The 23,458-nt window shown below is 47.7% G+C and overlaps 1 protein-coding gene across 4 annotated transcripts in view; it reads left to right on the top strand.

Annotated features, from left to right (window-relative positions):
• FAM110B (family with sequence similarity 110 member B) overlaps positions 1-23,458 on the top strand; it is a 134,536-nt gene that overhangs the window by 67,969 nt on the left and 43,109 nt on the right. For 2 of the 4 annotated variants that reach the window (XM_001925806.5, XM_021089349.1), the window contains exon 4: positions 7,103-7,191. The exons of 1 other annotated variant lie outside the window; for it this stretch is intronic. The gene's annotated coding sequence lies outside the window, so the exon portion shown is untranslated. Of the gene's footprint in view, positions 1-74; positions 2,826-7,102; positions 7,192-23,458 lie in introns of those variants that run through there. One more of the 4 variants, XM_005655361.3, reaches the window with a different exon arrangement.

Genomic DNA, 23,458 nt, shown 5'->3' with positions numbered 1-23,458 from the left:
ACAACTGTATAAAACAGATAATAACAAGAACCTACTGTATAGCACAGGGAAATCTACTCAATAGTTTGTAATAACCTATATGGGGAAAAAGAATGGATACATATAACTGATTCACTTTGCTGTACACCTGGAACTAATACATCACTCTAAGCCAACTATACTCCAGTAAATTTTTGTTTCAAAAAAATCGAGGCTCCGCCAGCAGAGTAGCAATAAGATGGGCAATTAACTGTTACTCCTTTTCCCACTAATCTGTGAGCTCCTGACATGTTGAAAGATAAGACCCAAGAAAGGATCCTTGCTTCTTTTCTCTTACAAAGTGTCTGTTTAATATCTTACACAAAACAGGCATGAGACAAATTAATCAAACAGCTTTTTAAAAGTGCCCCCTTTTGGATCTAGCAGCCTGATCCATGAAGAAGACAGAGCTGCTGGCGTTTCTTAGATGAGAGCCAGCACGTGTTACCAGGCAGTATCCTGGCAGCCTCCAGGGAGCTGTGCCCTAGGCCAAATCACTGAGCCCATTCCTCGTGGAGTTTTCGCTCCTGTAGTGGTGGTTGTGCTTTGGTGGTCTGCGTGGACGCTGCCTCGAGGTAGCGCAGGTGACAGTCATTTTAGGAAGTTTGTCTCCATTATATTTTCTCACAGTTGGTGTCTGTGTCTACATTTCTACCCAGTTTTTCACTCTTGGATGTTTAGACCATGAGTGTCTCACTTGCCCTTGGTGTTTATGGGCCGCGTCAGTCTCTTCCTGAGTTGATTTCCCATACAGTCTGGCACACAGGGATGGAGGGACGAAGACTGCCCCTTAGTCAGCATTCTTTTCCATAGTTACGAGTTAATCCCTGGGAATAGGGTTCTTCAGAGCGAATCATGATGCCTCTTGAGCATGTCAGCTTTCTGTCAAGGTGTTCAAAGAAAAGTCAGAGCACAGCGAAACTCCAGAAAGGAGAAGTTTGCATGCTACCCTTGGATTGGAACTTGACCGGTAGAACATGCCAGTTTGGAAGAATTACAGAAAACAAGTGTAACAAATTCACAGATTCGATTAATATCGTTGAAAGACGGTTAATCTTGTAAAACACAAATGACTTCAGGGGAAAACAAATAGATACACAGGCTGCAGGGACAAAAGTTGCATTTGACTAGCTGACCTTTCTCCTCCTTTCACATAAATGTGTCATTTTAAATCTAATCAAGCTCCACATTACCGACTCTCCCCAGTTTATGTTGCACAGAAAACACTTTTTCAAATGTTCGGTAGTGTGTATTCTATATTGCACATCATTAACGAAATGCAATTATAAACCCCGCTTTCCTAAAAATTCCTTTTGGGACCAGTTTATATGATATCAGCTGAAATTAGTGACTAATACAGATCCAAAGAGAAGGAGAAATACTCTTTGTCACTACGTGAGTACCTGCAATGGTTCTGTTGATTAGTCAAGCCTGCTAGTGGCCTGTCACCATCAGTTACTTCTAGATGGTGTTTCTGACAAAGTAGTAGAAACTAGAGAAGTTTAGGTAGGTTTTTTGGTTTGGTTTGATTTGGTTTGGTCTTGAGAAATCTGCTGCCAGAAAAGACGGGAGACACTGCGGTGTTGAGAAAAGACTGCTGCTATGAATAATAGCTTAATTGAGAACTCACTCCATGCCAGGCCCCTGCTCACTAGCCGTGATGCTGCAGGGTGGTCCCCACTATGGCCTCGAAGACTCAGAGAAGTCTAGTCACTGGCCCCAGGTCACACAGGAGGGAGCAGCTAATCCTGGCACCTGGCTGTGGGAATGTGCCTCTCACCGGATTTGGCTTCAAGAACTCAATTTACCATTAATTTGAGCCATAGGCAGATTTCCTTCACTTCTCCTTTTCAGGGACTTCTGATATTCCTTTTCCACCTCCTGTACTTCTGAGTTATCGTTCACCCCTGTAGTCGAGATGATGATTTTTAACACCTTGATTAGTACATTTCCACGATGGATGGAAATTTACATGGTATTTCAAACTATATCGAGAGACTCATTAGCACTTTAGGACACATCAGTGGCAAATTGCTAATCAGGGTAAATAAAGTGAGATTTTACAGCACTGCCACTGATATCGTCCTGCTGTTGACGACGTGTTCCTCAGTGCCAGAGTCGCTTAAGTTATTTTAAATTTATTTTATTGAAGTCTAGTTGATTTACAACCCTATATTAATTCCTACTGTATAGCAAAGTGATTCAGTTACACGTTATGTGTACATTCTTTTTCGTATTCCTTGGAATCTGTTAAGTTGGAGGAAGCTGATCCTACCAGACATTGATTTGACCACGCTTTGTTTCTCTAGATGGGAGGAAAAACAAGAATGCACTTTAAAAATTACTTCTGGTTTATAAGAGGACACATTCATCCTCAAAATGAAAGGAAATCAAGATGACTTAGTCTGCGGGGCTTCATTTATTAAAATTTCATTTGCCCCTGTGCCTGGCTTCCACCGCTCTGTGCTAGCAAACTGGCTATAATTAGATTAGCAGCCTGCTAAACGCCGGTGCCTGCCTGCGTCTCAGAGAGCATGTGCCGGATCCTGCCCAAGCCGCTCCTCATTGGCTGCCGGCCCTGCTGCTCGCCAGTTTGATAGGTTTCCACAGGACTCTTTATGCTGCATCGGAGACACAGATACAGAGATTCTCCACTGTGTTCTGACCACGGTGGAGGTGCTGAGCCGCTGGTAACGTTCCAGGAGGAATCAGGCACCAAGGAGAAGGCGATCGGCTTTGTGGCGAGAGCTGGGCGTTCACTGCCTGCCGGCTGCCAGAGGCCATCAGGGCAGAAGTTTCAGTTCATGGTAATTACTTTTGAGTCTTTATCTCGCAGGAAAAACACGGCCGTGCATGAAATGAAGCGTGTTCATCATGTCATCTGTTTCATTTGATCTTGCTTTTGTTACTGTCCCGTGTACCCCAGCGTTCCATCTGAAAAATGCGTGCTCCTGGAGAAGGCTGGGCTGGTAAGCAGCCTCCCTCTGCATGCAGGAATATTGTTTGTACCTGGGTTCCAGAGTGCATGTGCCAGGGAGTGACTCTTATTGGTTCTCTGCTGTTTGCAAAGCCCGATGTTGCATCCGTGGAGGTGTCTTTGGAGATGTGTTTCAGTGCCTGGTTGACTTTGTTTGCGTGGGGTCCGGACTCCCCGGGATAATGATCCATGGAGGAGAGCTGCAAGAAGCACACTTTAATTAGGACAGAGCGGTGGCCCTCCTGGTGTCAACGCAGGGTCTCGGCAGAAGTAATGCCTATTGTTTCCTCAAAGATATGTGCAGCCTTCATTTTGGAGGCTCTCTTTGTTTCCCCTTCTGTAGTTTTCACGAAGCCCTTCTCACGTACAGAATGTTAGAGCCTATCCTGTTCTGCCAGAAGCACTCCAAGGTGTATGTTTGGCCTGTGCCAAAGAGAATTTCTGACACAGGCTTTGTTTAACAGGGACGTTGTTTTGGGGGAGTTGAAATCAGGAAGGTGGGGTTCTTAGCACTTGGACTAATGTTTGGCAACACTGTACAGTTTCTGCTAATGGTCGCCTGGGTTGTTTTCCAAATCAGACAGCAAATCATCTTAAATCCTGTGATGAAGATGCTGTATTCTGAAGGGAAAATATTTAAATGGCCCAGGCTGAGCCTTAAGAAACACAGACAAATGCAGCACGAGCTTTTGCTTTGCAGGGTACCTGCCCCCTGGAGTTCCATTTAATTCGGGGAGAGCTCCTGGCCACCTTTTAGCCCTCAGACCTGAAAACGGGTATCCCTCCCGTATCAGACGGTGGAGACCACGGAAACTTGTGTATTGAGTCACCAGTCACACGGCTGGCTGGCTGCCACCATGCGTCTGCGATCCGTGGCGAGCCTTGCTGATATCTGAGAGCCGTCAGGAATCATGTCCCCGCTCCTGAAAAGCCAGACGTTGCCATTGAAGAATGCGGTTAACATAACTGCTTTGACTTGAAACTATAATCTGGTTAAGGGGGTTCTGTGTCTTCTCCAGTAAAGGAAAACTTCAGAGTGCAAACTGCGTCCTCCTCATTCCCCCCCCCCACAAGTCCCCTCCCTGGGGTGTCCTGTTTCTCCCAGATGTAGTTTGGAGATAAGGACAAGGAATCTTGTGAAAGTTTGTCATTTATTGTGGTCGGGCATCATTGGTCATAAGAAAGTTGAACTGTGGTTCATTGTAACCTGGGGGCTTGGTTTAGAGATGCCTTGGCTGGGGAAGAGGGCACGAGAGGGTTGCTCTGGGCGGGGGACAACGACGTACTTCCTCCTGCCCCCGGCCCATGTGAGCAGACTACCACGCCCAGGTCTCATTTCACCTGGTAGCATCATAGCGGTGGCGAATTCCTCACCTGCCCAGACCCCTGTGGCCTCTGCATTCTCTTCCTGACGTGCCCCGGGCTCCGTGCTCCCATGGGGATGTGGAAAATACCCACTGTGGCCACTTTTCTTTGGACCCTGACTTGGGGAAGGAGGAATGGATGAAATCACGTAGTTGCCGCTCCCTCTTCCTTTCTTCGTCTCGTGCAATACTTCCTAAATTATCTTGGTCTTCCAGCCTTCTAAGAAGCCGGCTGCCTTAAAAGTGAATTATTGTCAAACTCAAACAGTGTGACCCTCCCTCCCGAAGGGTCCCCGTTAGACTCCGCGTGATGGGAGCCACGGGAAGTAGTTCTGCTCAGGTTGATTGTCGAGGTTGCATCTTGAGACTCTGTGTCTGGAAGGAACTTCTTAAAAATGTAAATGTAAACATAACCGTGTGTGATGATTGTGTAGTAATTTACTGTGATGTCCCGAAGGGCCTTTTAACTTATACCAAGGCAAGATTTTTCTGATAGCTCTCAATAAAATGTTAATGTTTTTGCAAAGTAACAAAATCTGCAGTTTCATCTTCAGATGATTCACATCTTCACTTTCCTTTTAACCGCATGAAGGGGAGTCTATTTCTGAGATGAGAAAGTAAAAATAAATTTCTTGCATACTTTAATCTCTTGTTCTCTCTTATCCTTTAATTGCATAATTATTGATGAATGACGTTTCTGACCAATCAAAAATAGGTCTATTAGCATGAACTAGAGTATGAAAACATTATCTGGGAGTTCTCTTACGGCACAGCAGGTTAAGGGTCTGGCATTGTCCCTGCAGTGGCTTGGGTCGCTGCCATGGCGCAGGTTCGATCCCTGGCTGAGGAACTTCCACATGCCACAGGCACGGCCAAGATGAAAAACAAAACGTTATCTGCCATAAGTGATACTTTCTAGCGTTTTCTTCTAGGGCCTTTCACAGCAGGAAAAGTGATAATCTGTTGAAAAATGAAAAGTCATTCCATGAGGACTGTGGCAGGCCCTAAAGCACCGGGGCTGAGCAGGGCCTGAGAGTCAGACCAGGGAGGAGGAGCAGCAGGCAGTCCAGGTCGTAGGGTGAAGAGTTGCAGGGTGGCACCTGCAGGTGACTTTCTGGCTGGCCACCTGGGTGTCTATGATGTCAAAGGCACTGAGGGAGGCCTGTTGTGGGCAATCAATAAGTATTTCAGGGTTACCCTTCCAAACCTGCCTGGGCTAGAAAAATGTCTAGGAAGATATTAGACCTCCTCCAAATGTGTTTGGTTTTTCTCTCATGATTTTATTCTAGAATGCCGGGCACCTTTCACATGCTGGCGTCTGTGCTGAGAAGACAGCATTGCCCTCCCTGCAGGAAGCAGTAGATTGCGGGAGAGGGACAGTTGGTGTCAGTGGTAACAGGGTGCAGGGAGCAGAAAGGAGGCACTGGGCTTGGGGATACTGAAGAGGGTGACCAGCATAGAAGGGGGCCGAGGCAGTGGCGTCTGATCCAGAACTTTCTTGCGACACATGCACAGCTCTTAATGTCCAGGAAGTCACTCTGAGCCACAGGCCTGGGTCGTGTCTTATGCTGACTGTCTCCTTTGTCATCTTATTTGATTTGTGATCTGTAGTAAATGTCACGAAGAGAAACTGCTGTGTCCTTTCCTCCTCCTAACCCTTCTCAGAACACACACTCAGTTGTCGCATGGAACTATTTTTATTTCAATAGATTTACCTCACATGGGATGGGAAAACATTTTTAAAGTCTTTCCAGTGATTTAAAAATGCATCTTGAAGGAATCACAGCATACCTTCATTATGGTGGTACTTTTAAGGAATTTAGGGATTGCTCTTGGAACTGCTTGCATTGCCAGGAATTATCCTTGCTCTTAGATAGATGCCTGTCGACTCTTTTATTTATGCAGCTGACTCTTTTATTTATTTAAGTCAGGGAGTTCCCGTTGTGGCTCAGCAGGTCAAGAACCCAACTAGTATCCATGAGGATGCCAGTTCGATCCCTGGCTCCGTGCAGTGGGTTAAGGGTCCCACATTGCCGGGAGCTGTGGTGTAGATCACAGAGGCAGCTTGGATCCCACGTGGCTGTGGCTGTGGCGTAGGCCCTTGGTGGCAGCTCCAGTTCGGCCCCTAGCCTGGGAACTTCCATATGCCACAGGTGCGGCCCTAAAAAGAAGAAAGCAAAAAAGAGGATGTTCTCAGTCCATACTTGAGAATAAGCAGAGGCAGGAAGGACTGCTCCCGGCGCGGCAGGTTGCAGTGCAGGTGAAGGCTTCCCCTGGTGGCCGCTCTGTGCCCAGCCCTTCTCCTGAGTGGGCTTCTGTGCCCTCGTCTTAAGTGGGGCTGTTCCAGACAAACCCCAAGGCCCTCTGGGACCCTCACCTGTCACACCCTCCGTAGCCCCCAACTCCATCCTGCAGAGTGGCAGTGCTGCAGAGGAGGTGACGTACCGTCCAGCTCGGTTTGTGTGACTGCTCCCAACGTGGTGTTGACATTCTTCTGTCTTTATCGTCACTGTCTGTGGTTAAGTGTCTCCTTCGAAAACAGTCAAAACATTTAGCCCCTTAATGAAATATGTGTGTAAAAACGAATAGCTGTTGGTTTACTTCTGTGTGTATTATGTTTTTTTTTTAATTTATTGACCAGTTTTTAAAAAGAATGATCATTGTCTGTGGTATATGTTTAATAGTCTGACTACTTTTATCAAATAAAAAAGCAATAGCAATCCTTTTCTCCCTCTACCTTTAGAGATTTCCTGCAGCAGAGAGTACTTTAAAAGAGGAAGAGTTCCCTGTGACTTGGGCCTGCCGTGTGTACAGCACTTGTTCCTCTCTCAAGTAAGTGGGTTTGGATTGCTTTGCGTTGATCCGTTCTGAGCAGAAGGTATCGATTCTCTCTGAAAACCTGTGTCATTATGACACCAAGACAAGGAGGCTGAGGTTTCAGATATTTTGCTATCTGGCAAATAAATAAATAAATAAAATCCCACTCTTCAGGTTCTGTAGGACCAAAATAATAGTACCAATGACTTACTCCCCCAAAGCTTTCCTTGATGTGTTCTCTATGTCTCTCCTAGGAGTTGCCGTTTTTTGGGGTTTTGGGGTTTTTTTTTTTTTTTTGTCTTTTTAGGGCCGCACCCAAAGCATATGAGGTTCCCAGGCTAGGGTTCAAATCAGAGCTCTACTCGCTGGCCTACGCCGCAGCCGCAGCCACAGCCACACCAGATCCAAGCCGAGTCTGCGACCTACACCACAACTCACAGCAACGCCGGATCCTTAAGCCACTGAGCAAGGCCAGGGATCGAACCTGCATCCTCAAGGATGCTAGTCAGATTCATTTCCACTGAGCCACGACGGGAACTCTGATTTGTTGTTTTTTTACGGGCTGTGTAGTATTCACTAGTAATCCCCCTGTGTAGTATTTAGAAATGCATAGACTTGAAGACATTGTAAGAAAATGAACGTTTGTACGTTCCAGCTGGAAGCGCCCTGTCGATGCCTGGGGCATGAGCTGGTGTTTCCTGGGAGGCCTGCTGGGGGGAGCGGTGGCCAGCAGCTAGTGCCCGAGGAGTTTTGGACACAGAGATCTTTGCAGGATGGCCTCCCAGGAGAGGTCATGTTGAGAGGGCAGGACTTAAATGCCAGCCAAGGGGCAGACTGAGAGGGTGGGGCAGGTGTTGGAGGACAGCCAGGGGACACGGGAAGGAGTGTGTCCCTCAAGGGCATTGCTGGGTGCTCTGTCCCTCCTCCATGCCTCTCCCAGATTCCTTCTTGATGGTGAGCCCGGAAACATCCCATAGCGGGACCCATCTTCGCACGAAGAAGCTGAGGAAGTGGATGGATGGATGGTGGTCAAGGTCCAGATGGCCCCTCCTCTCTGACAGGGTGCTGAGAGCTCCGTGTCGCTGAGGGAGGAGGTTGGGAATGTTCAGGAAATTGAATTAACTCATGCCTGCAGGGACCTGGTGAGTGGTCACAACAGCCTTTGGGAGGTCACCAAGTCCTAGCCTTGGTGCCCCCTCCACGTGCTGTGACCACACGCTGCAACTTGATTGTGTCTTCCTCCGGCCTCTTTTCTCACATCGCTGTGTAACGGCCCAGCCCTGGATGGCATGCTGGGCATGTTATGTTGGCCTGTTATTGCATCAGGCAAGACTGTGCTGGGGGGGTGGTATTGCTCCAGGAGCTTTAGCATCCACCTTAGGCTGACAAGGAAGACTCGGCCTGTGCCTGGTGGAATTCTGCAAAGAGAGAGATTAAAGAAAAAGCCAGCCGCACGTGTCAGTGATGCACCCTGCAGTCCATCAGGCTTATCACTGTGTTACCTTACCACATGGGAGAAGCTCTGAGATGAAAGCCTTGGGTTCCTGTTGGCCGGGGGAACTCAGATCTCCCACCCCTGGTCCCCAGGTGGTGGAACTGCACCTGCGCCCAGGTGGATTGAATGCGCCTTGTTTCCCATGGGGCCTCTCTTTCCTGCTCTGCTCCTTCTAGGAGCCTACCCATCCGGGTTCGCCCACAAGTGAGGGCTTTTCTGGAACATGGGACTTTGAAGTACTTAAAAAGGCCCTAGAAATCGGGGGCCTCTTGGTTCTTGTCATGAGTCCCGGGACCCCTCCCTGCCCCTCCCTCCCTTCCCCAGCTGTGGGACGGCTGTGCCCACCCAGCTGGCTCCTGACAGCAGGGGAATTGGCGGTGCTGGTGGCTGGGAAAGAACTGGGGGGGTTGAGTAGACACAGTGCAACTTCAGGTCCGCTGCTTGCTAACCTGCCAATGGCCCTGACCTCTCTGAGCCTCAGTCTTCCATATGCAAATAAGAATACAAACACGCCACCACGGAATTGGGCAAGGTCCCATGACACAGCCGCAGGAAGTGTCTGGGACAGCGTTGACATGGAGAAGTGGAGGACCCCCGGACCAGGCCCTCCCCCCCCCCGCCCCCGCTCCACTGCCCTGGAAGAACCACCTGAGAAGATGGTGAGTTACCTTCACAGGCATCATCTCGAGCTTTGTCAGTACTATTATGTAGCCAGGTCCTGCTCCGGGAAGATTAGAAAGAATTCGGGCATGTCACTCATTAACACAATGTCCCCTGGGTTGTAGCTCGAAATCTGGGCCCCCAGATCTAATTCTTAAATACTGCCAGGTTGTTGTGGGCAAGGTACTTTAAATTGTTTTCCTATCAGTTTTCCATAAATAGGACAGAAACCAAAAAAAAAAAAAGTGCTCTGAGGATTGTTGTGAATAGCACGGTTTTGTCTTATGATCCAGATGTTTTCAGTTGTTTAAGGCTATTTTCACATTTAAAGTTCCTTCACACCTTGTTCTTTTCTGAGTTTATAAATGATAGATGTCGCCTTATGAAGAATACGTATTATTATTATTGCCATTAACATTTTTCACAGCTCCTCAGTATGTGCATTTGAGTATTATGTTTTTAGGGTGCAAGATGGGTCCTCTTTTTTTTTTAAAGCGCTCCCTTCTTTAAGGAAACTCAAAAAGAAAATGAAGGCATAAAATGACCACACAATGTTCTTCTGGTCAACCCTTTGAGTTTTTGTGGCCTCGAACCTGAACCCTCCTGTGTAATGTATATATAAGTCACCTTTTGAAGAACAGAGCCACCCGTCTCTCTGCTTTATTCGTGTGATCGAAATTTCAGGAAGTAAGATATAATGTCCCCCTTGTTTTTAGTTGTTTGTTATCTTAATCAAACTTAAGTCATTGATAAAGTCAGTTTCTCCTGGAAAGTTGCCTTTCTCAAAAGCTCTCTGGGATGGAGGTTTGTTCCTTTACTGTGACTGCTGAGGGCTTGAAATTACTGGGAGCAAAAGCTCCTCTGCTCATTTGCGTGTGTGTTGAACGGTCCTGACCCCATGTCCCTGCCAGTGCTCCCCAGCGCCTTTTCTCCCATCTCATGTCTTCTCTTTGCTAAAGCTGGTCCCTCATAGCGAGTGATCTGTTCCTCGCCCATGACCCATCTGCCGTTCACGCCAGCCTCTCTGACTTCTGCCTTTTCCCACATCAGCTCTTTGCCAAGTGAGTGACTCAGAGCTCGGGTTGCTCCAGGTCCGTCAGGGGTGGCTCCTTGGAGCCGGCTTGGCTGACCTTGAGCAGGTCTCCCGGGACTGGGGAGAGCCAGCCACCAAGGAGACCCGCCGCTCAGTGTGACAGAGCCAGGCCCCTGAGCTTGCTCGCTGCCTTTTAAAAAAAGCTGTGGAGGGCGGAGTGGGGGGACAACTGAGATGTCAGTCGCTTTAGCCTCCTTGTTCACAAAAGTCGAATAGGCTTCTAGAAGAATAGACGAAGGGATAGTCCCCTCTCTAAAGTAAATACCCCGATACACAGATTCAGTCTGTGAGCATTTAACACACATGTATTATGAAGAGAATCTCTATGTGAGAGAGGCCACCACTGATTATAATTTAAACTATCAAATTGCCAGTTAAGTTGTTTGGCATATTTAAAATGCTATCTTTTTTTTTAAATGCTGTCTTTTAAAATCAAATGAAAGAACAAATTCTGTAGGTTACTATGTGTGCATGCAGTCTGTTGCTGCTCATTGCTAATGGCTATTGCACTATAAGTCAGTTCATTGACAATGTAGGCATTGCTTTTCTACAAAATCCAACAGGAAAGTGAAGGCCATTGTCTGTGGACACCTTGCCCCGGGAGCCCAGGGCTGCAGGTGTCCTGTGCCTACAGAGAGGGTGTAGAGTCTTTGCGGTTTAGACGAGGGTCCAAGCATCAGTGAGGGCCACCTCATGCAAAGGGCAGCCATGTGATAGATGCTTGCTGGGTGCCAAACCCAGGTCCACCCCAGCTCTCCTGTCAGACCCCAGACCTTCTTTACCATGGTGGGGTCATAAATGGAGCAATGGGAAGAGGGGGGACAGGAATGTTGCAGGGAACACAGGCATCAGGTGGAATATTAGAATGATTCTCTAGAAACCAGGGAAAGTCTTCCTTTAATAGCAGAAAGGAAGAGACAAAAAGTCAAAGAGTGAAGTAGAGACTGTAAGAGCACGGGCACTAGAGACAAGGAGGACACCTACATTGATTAGACCTTCAGGCTCATGCTCCAACCTGTTAAGTGTCGCTCCATCCCTGTGCAGATTGAGAAAGCCTAGTGCATTCTGAATACTCTGCAAAGTTTGGACACACACCTGGCTGCTCAGGGCCACACACCTCCTGAGCACAGGAGTGTCCTCTCTGCGATGGTCTCTCTTCCAGAGCCCCATGCTGTGGTCTCTCACTGTGTGTGCCCCCCCCACACACATTCGCACGTTGAACTCCTGGTGCCCAGTGTGATGATATCAGGAGGTAGGGCCTTCGGGATGGCCGGGATGGGCTGAAGTCCTGAGGGTGGGGCCCTCCCCAATGGGTTAGTGCCCTTACGAAAGTGGATCCAGGGAGACCCCTTGCCTCCTGCACTGTGTGGGGACACGGTGGGAGTGTGAAACCCGCAAGGGAGCCCTCACCAGAACACAGCAAGCTGGCACCGTGTTCTCTGGGACGTGCAGCCTCCAGAACTGTGGGGAATAGATGCCTGTTGTTCATAAGCCGCCCGGCCTGCGGTGTTTTGTTACAGCAGCCCGAACATAACGAAGAAGCCTAGGGTGAAAGTATGTTAAGTATTCAATTCTGGTATTTTGTTACTTACCTGTGTTCAGAGATGTAACAGAAAACCTGACGATCCTCCTGATCGGCTTTTCTTCTTGGGGAAATTCCTCCTGTTCAGCAAAGGGGGAGAAGCCACTTTCTCCACACTTGGTCTTCAGGTGGTGTTTGGACAAACTGACTCTCATGGGGGCACATAGCCGTGGCCAGTCATGTCCTGAAATGTTGATCTTTTGCCTTTATTAGACTGTCTGTAGGAGCCACTGAGCGCTGAGCTCAGCAGCGTCCTCGGTCAGAGGGGGCAGCATTGGGCATGACCATCTGTAGAAGGACCTTCCTCTGCCCTGGGAGGATTCCCTGTGGCGGGGCTCCTGGTTCTCTACCCCGCAAGCCGGCTCAGGTGTCGAGCCTTGCGCACCTGCCTTGTGTTCCATGCATGGCATTGCCATTTCTTTGTCACCAAACAGCTCCACTCCTGACTCCACCATCTGCTAGTCAGCCTCCCTTCGACTTTGCTCTCAGAGCAGTTCCCTCAGTAAGCAGAAATTTCTTTTACAAGCATTATGTTCAGTGTGTTTCCCCCGCTCTCAAGCCCGCTCTTCTCCGTTACCTATAGAACAAACGTAACTTCAGAGCTTGGCAGTTAAAGCCGCCCCTCGGCGGGGCTGCCGCCGCCCCCACCCAAAGCCAGTCTCCCCTTCTCTCCTGCTGTTCTTCCCACACCTTCCTCGTCAGCATACGAGCTCTTCCTTGCCTGGAAATCCTTCTCAATTCCTGTCTCCCAAAGTTTGGGGCCCATTGCAAAAGTTACCTTTTGCTTTAAAAAAAAAAAAAAAAAAAAAAGGCTTTTCAAGTAAAATCCAAGAATTTTCACCATTCATTCATTCAACACATTCACACATTTCTTCCCAATTCTGTATTTATAAGTTATCTTGAAAGTATTGTATTCTTTGCTTTGAGCATTTCTGTAATTCTCCCATCACCTGTTAAGTTGATTTAACATGTTTCCCATCATGCCAAGAATCCTCAGGCTGTCAATTGTTTGCGAGGACGAATAAACAAGGGGGACCACATGGAGCCACCTGGACACCCCATGGTGCACTGGGAGCACGCAGGCTGGCCCAGTCCTGGAGGAGATGGCAGGTCATTTGGGGTATCAGCAGAGTTCCGTGCACTGATGAACTTCTGGGAGAGGGAGGAAGCTGTTTACCAACCCAGGAGGCCCTCCATGAAAATAACAATTTTATGTGAGAACACAGAATGGAAGGCTACTGTCAGTGTTTTGTTTTTTTTGTTTTTTTGCTTTTTAGGGCTGCACCTGCCCAGCATATGGAAGTTCCCAGGCTAGGGGTTGAATCGGAGCTACAGCTGCCGGCCTACACCAAAGCCACAGCAACGCCAGATCTGAGCCACCTACACCCCAGCTTACGGCAACGCTGGATCCTTAACCCACTGAGCAAGGCCGGGGATCGAACCTGCATCCTCACGGATACTGGTAGGGTTTGTTATCCCTGCACTGCCACGAGAACTCTCTGTTGTCAGTGCTTAAGTGTCCATAGTAGAGTGACATTGAAATAGACATGTGGAGACACAGTCAGAAGGAAAATAGCAGCACCTTCTCTGGAGGGTGAAACAGACCCACTGACAGCAAGAAGCCCAAGCAGAACCTGGATCCACATCCCACTGGCTCATGAGGCCCAGTTCAGACTCCCTCTCCTGTTGGAGACTTTTCTTATCCCCAAACCTGCATTTATTCGGAATTTACATTCTGTGCACTCATAGTCCCCTTTGGCTCTGAGGCTCTCAGGTACTTTTTTTCATTCTCTCAGGACCTAAAGGCACTTATCACACTGTGGCTTGTGTCACAGGAAGTTGCTTCTGCCCGTTTCTAGTAGACTGTCAGCAATGTGAGGGTGGGAATTATGTCTTGCGTCTGTGTCTTTTGAATCCAGCACAGAATCTCACAAACGGTAGAGGCCTAAGGACAGTTTGAGGCTTTAATGGGACTGAAGGATGCCCTGTGCCTGGAAAGGACAGTCATCGGCTTCTCCTCTGCTGTTTTACAAGTGTGGCAGCAGCATCTGTGGCAACAGGACATGGCAGTGTGGGGGTTAACAAGGCCAGCAGCTGGGCACCTGTCCCTGTTATGTAATGTGCTGCAATCTGCTTTTGTGGAGCTCTTTATCCCTTGCTGCATTCCTTGAGCACCACCAGTTTGCGCACACGGTGTTGGTGTCCGTCAGCTGTGTATGGGGCTCACTTTGCAGCTGAAACTTCAGCCCGTCCAAGGGGGCCTCCACAAGTGTGAGGCCTCTCGGAGTCAGCTGCCTCATTTGGAGCCTCAGGGAGAGCACCCCTCTCTGACTCTTAGCATCCTTTGGTCACTAAGCATTCCGATAACAGGTGCTCAGTACGATGAAGGAAAACCTCATAAACCGGTGACTTAAAATCTCCCATTAAGAGACAGGAAATTAAGAAGACATTTTATGCCAAATCTGCAGCATTTTAGGGTTTCTCATTGTACCTTAGTAATGATACTTGACAAAAGGCCTGTCTTGCAGTGAATCTTATTCATCTTAACTACAACTCTGTTTCAAAGCACTTTTTGATAATTAGACATTTGCATCCGATCGCTCTCTTACTCTTAAGACTACTGAAGCCTGGTTCTGAAGTGCCATGTAAAGTGTTCTTAAATTTTAAACTGGTAAGTAGCCACTTTATTGGCACTTGGCTCGTTTGTAAGTAGGATGGTCACGTGCTTCTGAGGGTACCTCGTCGAGAGCGCTTCTCCTGATTCTCAGCTCGTGCGCTGTTGCTGTGATGTATAAAGCACTCCAGCTTTAGTGTCCCATCTCCTTCCTGGTCAGTAAGGGCAGGTGAAGCCCTAAGAGTGCATTTCATGGCCGGTGGGCTTCCCAGGGTGTGATTCGAGCCTGGCTTTGTCTGTCCGGCTGGGTGCAGATCTGCCCAAGTGACCATCTGGTGTGCTGGTGTTTCTCAGACTTCGGAAGTAATTTTTTTTTCTTCCCTACTTAGATACCCTATTCTTTGGGTGAATTGGATTTACTGAAAGTTTCTCTGAACCACAGGATCCCCTTCAGGCAGGTTTATCAGAAGGTGGCCCTGAGGAGGCCAGGGCTGTCCGTCACCCCATCCTCAGCTGGGGCCCTGACGGGTCCCCTTCCCGCCCGCAGTTCAGGTCACGGACTTGGTTCCCAGCCCTTGGATTTCAGGCTGCTGATCAGCAGCAGCAATTTGCTTTTTGGGTACAGACACACAGTTTACATAGGGCCTTCACTTCACCAGCCTTGAGGGTGGGGAATTCTTATCTCAGCTTTGCAGACAAGGCAGCAGACGCCTGGGAGACAGGACTTTGCAAAGTTGCAAGGCTCACACCGGAAAGCCCGGACACAGCCCTTCTAACTCTTGCCACATCCCGGTTCCACATCGAGACCTCTGCCGGGACCAGCACCTCCTGAGCCCAATAGTAGAATGAATGACCTCGTCTTCGTCGGTGACTTTTAGGCTCTTTCTCTGCAAGTACTGGGGGTGTCCTTGTTGGGGGGCGTCGAGGTTCGAGGCTCTGCTCCAGCCCTGACCCTCTGGATCTGCCGTTTTACACATCGATGTTCCCATGACCTTTATGTGAGGGCAAGTTTCTGCAGCTAAAACGTGCTTCAAAGACGAACGGAACTCCAAGGTTCTCATCCAGCCTAAGCCCTGACCTCCAGGAGACAATGCCAGTTTTTTGGTTTTTTTGTTTTTTTTGTCTTTTTGCCATTTCTTTGCGCCGCTTCCGCGGCATATGGAGGTTCCCAGGCTAGGGGTCTAATCAGAGCTGTAGCCACCGGCCTGCGCCAGAGCCACAGCAACACAGGATCCGAGCCGCATCTGCAACCTACACCACAGCTCACGGCGACGCCAGATCGTTAACCCACTGAGCAAGGGCAGGGACCGAACCCACAACCTCATGGTTCCTAGTCGGATTCGTTAACCACTGCACCACGACGGGAACTCCAATGCCAGTTTTTAAAAAACCAGTGAAATTAATATAAACCAGAGTCAGCTGTCAATGGAAAAATGATTTGGCTTACACAAATACTCTGCAGCTGCCCAAAAATGTACCCATGAGATGAAGCCAGGAGACTTTCCTCAAAGGGAGAGTCCATTCCCGCATCTCAGGACCGGACACCCCGTCCCAAGCCGGTCCCTCCCTCCTGGGGCTCTGCCGCCCTCCTCTCCTACTGGGGTCTGCTCTGCACATGCCAGACAGCGCCGGCTGGACTTGAAGCATCAGGTCGCTCCCTGCTCACCAGCATTCACTGGCTGCCATCACTTTCCAGGTCAGGTTCAGGCTCCATCACTTGGATTAAAGATTCCCTGCAGGGAGTTCCCGTCGTGGCGCAGTGGTTAACGAATCCGACTAGGAACCATGAGGTTGCGGGTTCGGTCCCTGCCCTTGCTCAGTGGGTTAACGATCCGGCGTTGCCATGAGCTGCGGTGTAGGTTGCAGATGCGGCTCAGATCCCGTGTTGCTGTGGCTCTGGCGTAGGCCAGCGGCTACAGCTCTGATTCAACCCCTAGCCTGGGAACCTCCATATGCCGCGGGAGCGGCCCAAGAAATAGCAAAAAGACAAAAAAAAAAAAAAAAAAGATTCCCTGCAGCGGTCTGTCTGCCTCTCCTGCTCTCTTCCTCCCTCACAAGGTTTCACTGTAGGGTCATGAAAGGGCCCACAAACCCTTGTGAATGCCAGGTGCTCTCTGCCCTTGGCCTTGGGCGTGTACTGCTCCTGCACCTGGCACTCAGCTGCAGGGGTCCACTCAGACGTCCATCCTTTCTTCGGGATGGCTTCCTTTCTTCCTTGGGTCTGAGAGTTAGTCCCGCCCACGCCTCCCCCATGGCTCCTGTGCCTTCATCTCTGCCTGAAGCAGACCCTTTCCCTTCAGATGGTGTCACTTCACTCTCATCTGTCATCTCAGCTGCAGCACAGATTTCTGTATCCCTCCTGGTCAGAACAGCACCTGGCTTCTAGGAGCAGCCCTGTCACTGCTTGCTAATTAAATGCAAAAGTAAATCATATTAGGGCATCCATTTTAAGAAATGCACAGAGCATAAGAGTTCTCATTGTGGCTCAGTGGGTTAAGAATCCAACTAGTATCCATGAGGAGGCAGGTTTGATCCCTGGCCTCACTCAGTGGGTTAAGGATTCAGCATTGCTACAAATTCCGTCGTAAGTCACAGATGCAGCTCAGATCCAGCGTAGCTGCAGTTCCAATTCGACCCCTGGCCTGGGAACTTCCATATGCCATAGATACAGCCGTAAAAAATAAAAAAAGAAATAAAAGACATGCACAGAATATAAAATAGGTCTTTGCTTTACACCTGTTATGGTATGCTAGGCTTACAAATAACTTCATAATTATTTTTAAAGGATAATTGAAACTTTCAGTTTTCCCATTAAAACTCATTTTACCGCATGTATGCGTATATTCAGTGAATCTGGCCAAAACCCTGAATTCCCTCACCTTCCCAGTCACTCCGAGGCTGTCTTCATTATTTTCCTGTCTTGCTGTGTTCCTAGTGCCATCTGGGCACAGATGATATTTTCAAGTGATATATCTAGTTTAAAGCTTCTAGAATAAAATGACATTTCCAGACAGAATTCTCCAGCCTTCACAGTCAAATTCTGAATTCAAGGAAATACTCCTCTTTCTTCCCATAATGTGCTGTGTTCTCTTTATCCTTGGAAGAAATTTGAGTACTTCTACCCAAAGATTGTCGCATATGCTTCTTTTCATGGAATACTGTGAATATGAACGCTTGGTTTTATAAACCAAGGTGTATTTCTCCCTTTTCCCAAACTTTGGAAGGGTTTATGAGTCTCAGGGGATTGCATGCCCCAGAATTTATGTGGAAGTTCTGGGAAATGTGGACGCCAGTCCAGAGTTATGCCCTCATCCTTGCTGGAGCCCCATCTGTGGCGTGAAAGGAGGGCGTTCAGGAATTGTGATTGCATGCCAAGGGGAAGTGATATTTTGTCTCCAAACCATCAAGGACAGTTTTCAGCCTTCCCCCAGGTTTTTGATCAGAGGCTCCCAAGGTGAACCCGCGCACCTACCTCTGCTTGTAAATATGATCCCTTGTAAATCTGAGACGTTCCCCCCGGTACAGCAGTTTTATCTTCTCATGGAAGTAAATACTGCCTTTGACAGGAGCAGAGCTTAGTGCCATGAATATCCTTCAGCAGGGCTGAAAACTCCGCAGTAAAGCTTCAAAGTTTTAGGATGACCATCAAATGGTCGAACAATGGGCAGAGACGAGCTGAAATAAAACCTTCACAGACGAGTGCTTTTATTTCCCATCAACACTGTGGTCTTCACACTGCCCGTCATCCATTGCCTCTTTCTTGCATCACCCCCTGAAGCTGTGGACGTCAGTGGACAGGGATCATAAAGCGTTCCCTCACGTGAAGGCCATTGGGGCTACGCTGCAGTTTCCACAGTTCTGAGAAAATTAGCCATCTCTCCCAGCCTCACCTTTCACACTGGGGATCTGACTAGCTGTTTAATGCTTATATTTGACCAGTGCCTCCTTCTGCTGTAGCGCTTAAAACACCTCCGACTCACAGTCATTGTGTTTTATGATTCGATTTGCTTTTATGCTTTCCACGAAAAGCATAATAGAATCTGAACTCAAAGTCATTACCTTCTACCACTCAAAGTATGTAGCTTTCGGAGTTCCCCTTGTGGCTCAGCAGTAATGAACCTGACTAGTATCCATCCCTGACTTCGATCAGCGGGTTAAGTAAGAATCCGGTGTTGCTGTGAGCTGTGGTGTAGGTCACAGATGCAGCTCGGATCTGGCATTGCTGAGGCTGTGGTATATGCTGGCAGCTGAAGCTCCGATCTGACCCCTAACCTGGGAACTTCCACATGCCGCAGGTGCAGCCCTAAAAGACAAGGAAAAAGAAGTACATAGCTTTCTCTGGTCTTTTTTTTTTTTTTTAATCAGTACGCATGATTTTACTTTGTAAGTATTCTATTTGGTCTGATAAATGGATTATGACCAAAATAAGGACCAAAATAATTACGACAATTTGCAAAGACACTCAGTGGGGGCAACACCATGACCATCCTAACAGCACAGTGAAATGACAGAGAATTTCAGAAATAGGTGTAAATATGGACGCCAATAAATTTTACTTCTCGGTTAAAGTTACTCATTTTAGAAGCTCACATGGCCCTTACTTATTTTTAGCTCAGAATATCATCTTTCGAAAGAAAGCGTTTCATGGAAGTAAAATACCATTGAAATTAATTTCTACTTCAAAAATGTATTTTGGAGTTCCCATCATGGCCCAGTGGTTAGCAAATCTGACTAGGAACCATGAGGTTGCCGGTTTGATCCCTGGCCTTGCTCAGTGGATTAAAGATCCGGTGTTGCCGTGATCCGTGGTGTAGGTCGCAGACAGGGCTCAGATCTGTGTTGCTGTGGCTGTGGTGTAGGCCAGTGGCTGCAGCTCCGATTGGACCCCGGCCCTAGAAAAGGGAAAGAAAACAAACAAACAAACAAAAAATGTATTTTTGTCTGTGATGGCATCTTTTAGAAGATTTTGTTCTTTGTTACATCTGAAGTGTGATTCCGTCCTTCTCAAATGTTTCACCCGTTAGCAAGATTGCACAACAGACCACCAGTTAGCTAGCTGCATTCAAAATAAAGGCTAAAGTATGTGTATGCACTTAAAGAATATTGGTGTTTTCCTTTCATCCTTTAAAAAGATTAACTTGAGTTTTTCTGCACAAGGCCTAGCAGAAAACACTACCTAATGTTTAATATTAACTATACTAATAATATTAACAGTATAGTTTTAGCAATGGCATTTATTAGACCCTTGCTAACTGGCATTTATTAGATACTGTGTCCCCTTTGAAGCATTCACCTGGATTTTCTCTCTCAGTCCTCATAACGTGGTCCAGATCCTTGTACCATGAAGAAACTGAGGCACCAAGTGCCATCCCCATGGGACTGCTTTCCACTTGGGTCCTTGACTACAGGTGTGGTCCTCACAGTAACTGCTGCCCTTTGGTGACCGCACGGTGTCCGTAACAGGCAGAGCAGTGCCACCCCAGAAGTGACCTCTGTAAGACAAAGAGTGGGGCATTTTCACCCTCACCTCTCCAGCCAGAATCACCTGTGAGGCAAACCGGCGTGGGAGCGTTTCCTCCAGCAGCATCCCTAGGGATCTGTGACGGTCAAGGTCAGGTCACCGAGCATCGCTGTACCTGTTTCCAGTCGGGGAGGAAGCCGCCCTCATCTACACGTTCTGCCAGCTCCCTCTTGTGACCACCTGGTCATTCGTCACGATTCAGTTACTGAGCTGGTGGCCGTGCTGTCCAGCTTCTGGACAGTGGCCACCCTGGGGCTTGGTCTACTCGAGGCTGTTGCAAACATCCAGCATTCCGGCTTCCTCCATCCTGTCCCTTGGGACTCGGGGTGGAGACTCAATCAGCAGGGGACCCAGAGGGACATCTGCAGGTGACTTTGTCACCCCTCCAGCCCCCCTCACAGCACACACCCCATGTCCACCACACACTGGAGAAGAAAAATGGAAGCTTAGGCAACTTCTGAGCATTAATGCCAATCTCCTAAAAATAAAAACTCTACCAAAAATCACCCGTCGATTGTGACCCTGAAAACCCAAAATGCAGCTTGCTCTTCTTTCCTAGTGTTCCCTGGGTCTTAGGAATGTGTGAATTGATCCCTCCCTGGAGAAGCCGTCTGTTACCATGGAAACGCACTGACTAGTTCCTGAGCCCTTCAGGCTAGTTCCAGGAACATTAACTCTCTACTAGTCTTTTTAAAAACATATTTAAGATTAATATCTGGCTTTTGAATGGTTATAACTCTTGAAAGAAAAGCATGCATTTCCCATTACAAATAGCCTCCACTCCTCTGAGTAGGATCATGTGTGATATTGTTGAGAATCACACTTCACATAAGCAGAGTAACCCCTGCTTGGACACGCAGGGTCTCTGGCTGCCACCCGAGTCTTCCTCTTCCATGTCATCACTTTGGGCTTGGCTTTAGATTCATCTGGGAGACCATAATTTTATTTAACAGTACTTTGCTGTTTATGGTCTGTTTATGTCTTTTAAATCTCAGTGTCCTTATGGAGACACACCCACTGTCCCCACCCAGACAGGAGCTCACTCCTCCCCGTGGATTCTCGATTTGTGCTCAGTGTCTATATTCCTGCAAGTTTCTTAGTTTAAACTGGGATTAACATCTAAAATAATATACAAAAATGTTCAAGGTTATATAGTAGTTAATTGTGATATACTTAAATATTTAAAAAGAGGGCTTTTTTTGAAGCATAGTTGATTCACAGTGTTGTGTTAATTTCAACTGTGCAGCAAAGTAATTCAGTTTATATATATTCGTTTATATATATTTATATATGTTCAGTTTATATATATTCATTTTCGGATCCCTTTCCCATTATAGATTATTACAAGATATTGAATATAGTTCCCTGCACTATACAGTTTTTTAAATGAACACTTAATAAGTTTAAAAATTTAAACATGAGTAACATTTGGTATTTAAATATATTTTTGAAACTCTGAGGAAAGTATGTATTTTCTATAACATTTCTTAATACGTGTTTTTTTCCTATCACGTAGCATATGGTGTTACACGTGGGAGGGCTGATGAAGGCTGTGTGTTTCACCTGCTTATTTTCATTTAAAAAATGTTTGTGGATTTCTCTCACCCCCTTTGCGCTCTCTTCTGCTACCTGATTACTCAGTGCTCGAAAGCCAGGCCCTTTTGGCTGGTGTCCTTGTCCTGCTTTGCGGCTCTGTCCCTGCCTCCTCTGCCTCTGCAGAGTGCTCTAGCAGTGCTGTCTGGCTCAGCTTCTCCCGGTCCCCTCTCTGTCCCTTGTCCCTTTCCTTTCTCTTGTAATTTGGATTCTAGGAAAACCTTTTGGAACTCCAGGAGTTTGGACTCTTCTCCTGGTTCTGTGTAATCTCAGCACACTCGCGGGCTGCAAGTACTGAAACGGCACCTCTTAGACTTAAGCTGGAGCGTCCTCCGTTACTTTGAAAAGGACCGTCATTGGTCCCCTCCAGGGGCCTTGGGGCTTATTCCCAGGAGATTCTGATTCCCTTGGAGGGTGGGGCGTCCCCTTCGGGTGGTTGTTACGTTGTGACTTTGTTCTCAATGGAGCACATTTCATGGATGGAACTGGTTTCCTAGGGCTGCTTAACATAGTTCCTCAAGCCGAGAGGCTTAAACAACGGAAACTTACTGCTCGCAGTTCTGGAGGCTGGAAGTCAGGGCAAGGCGTCAGGGCTCATCCCCTATTCTGTCCCTCTCTCCCAGCTGCCAGTGGTCTGGTGGCCGTTCGGGGAGTTCCTTGATCTCTGCCTTCACCTTCACGGGCTGTTTTCCCCATGCGTGCATTTATGTCCAAATCTCCCCTGTTATGAGGGCACCAGTCATATTGGGTTAGGACCCCCCTGCCACCTCTCTATCAGCTCATCTTAACGTGTTACATCTGCAATAACTCTCTTTCCAAATCAGATCCCTTTCTGAGGTCCTCGGGGGAGGACTTCCATGTAGGAATTTTGGAAAGATGTGATTCAACCCATAACACCTGTCCTTACAATAAAACTTGTTTTATATCCTAGGTCTGTTCAGCCATTTTACCACAAGCAGATCTCGTGTTCTGATCCCTGGACAAATCAAACCCACATGCTGTTGATGCCATCAGTCAGCAGAGTCCTGGCCATTCACGCCTGGCCAGCTCCACTGAGCACTCTGCTTGTTCATGACCTTGGGGGGTCCCTTTATCCCTAATCACACCAGCTTAACCTCGTTTAAAGGGTAAATTAATTGCGTATAAACCTGTGCCAGCAGTTGTTACTCCCCGACTGGCAGGGAAATCTCTAACCATCTTTCTAACCTTTTCATCAAATGATCATTTCATTTTAAGCCCCAAATAGTCATGACTAGAATGAGTATTTAGTCCAAGTAAACCACGGTATAGTATCAATTAGAGCCGTATTGATTTCCAATCTAGAGAAACTGACTTCCTCCAAAATCTAATATTTTCCGTGTTTCAAGAATTAGTTCCTCGATGGTATTCCACCACACTATAATTTAATCACGGTGGCTTTCAGTCACCAGCCAGCAAGACACCCAGGTTTGACACGGCCCATGGCATCTGGGGGCTCACCACGGTGTGTCCCTCCTGGTACCCGCTTCCTTGACGCTGCAGATCTGTGTCACCAGCCAGGAGGCAGTGGTACGTATCGGCGCTGGAGTCCCAGGCCACATGTTTGGATTATTCCCAGGAGAGAGGCTGAAGCAGAAAGCTGGAACATTTGCCAGATGTATTGTTCTATTTAAATGGTGCTCAGGCCCTGTATCTAACACTTGAGAGGAAAGGAATTCTTCTGTATTCCTACTACTTTTAGTTAT

The sequence above is a fragment of the Sus scrofa genome, chromosome 4 (genome assembly GCF_000003025.6).
Source record: "Sus scrofa isolate TJ Tabasco breed Duroc chromosome 4, Sscrofa11.1, whole genome shotgun sequence".
NCBI lineage: Eukaryota > Metazoa > Chordata > Mammalia > Artiodactyla > Suidae > Sus > Sus scrofa.
This window is presented reverse-complemented; position numbering and strand designations above follow the sequence as displayed.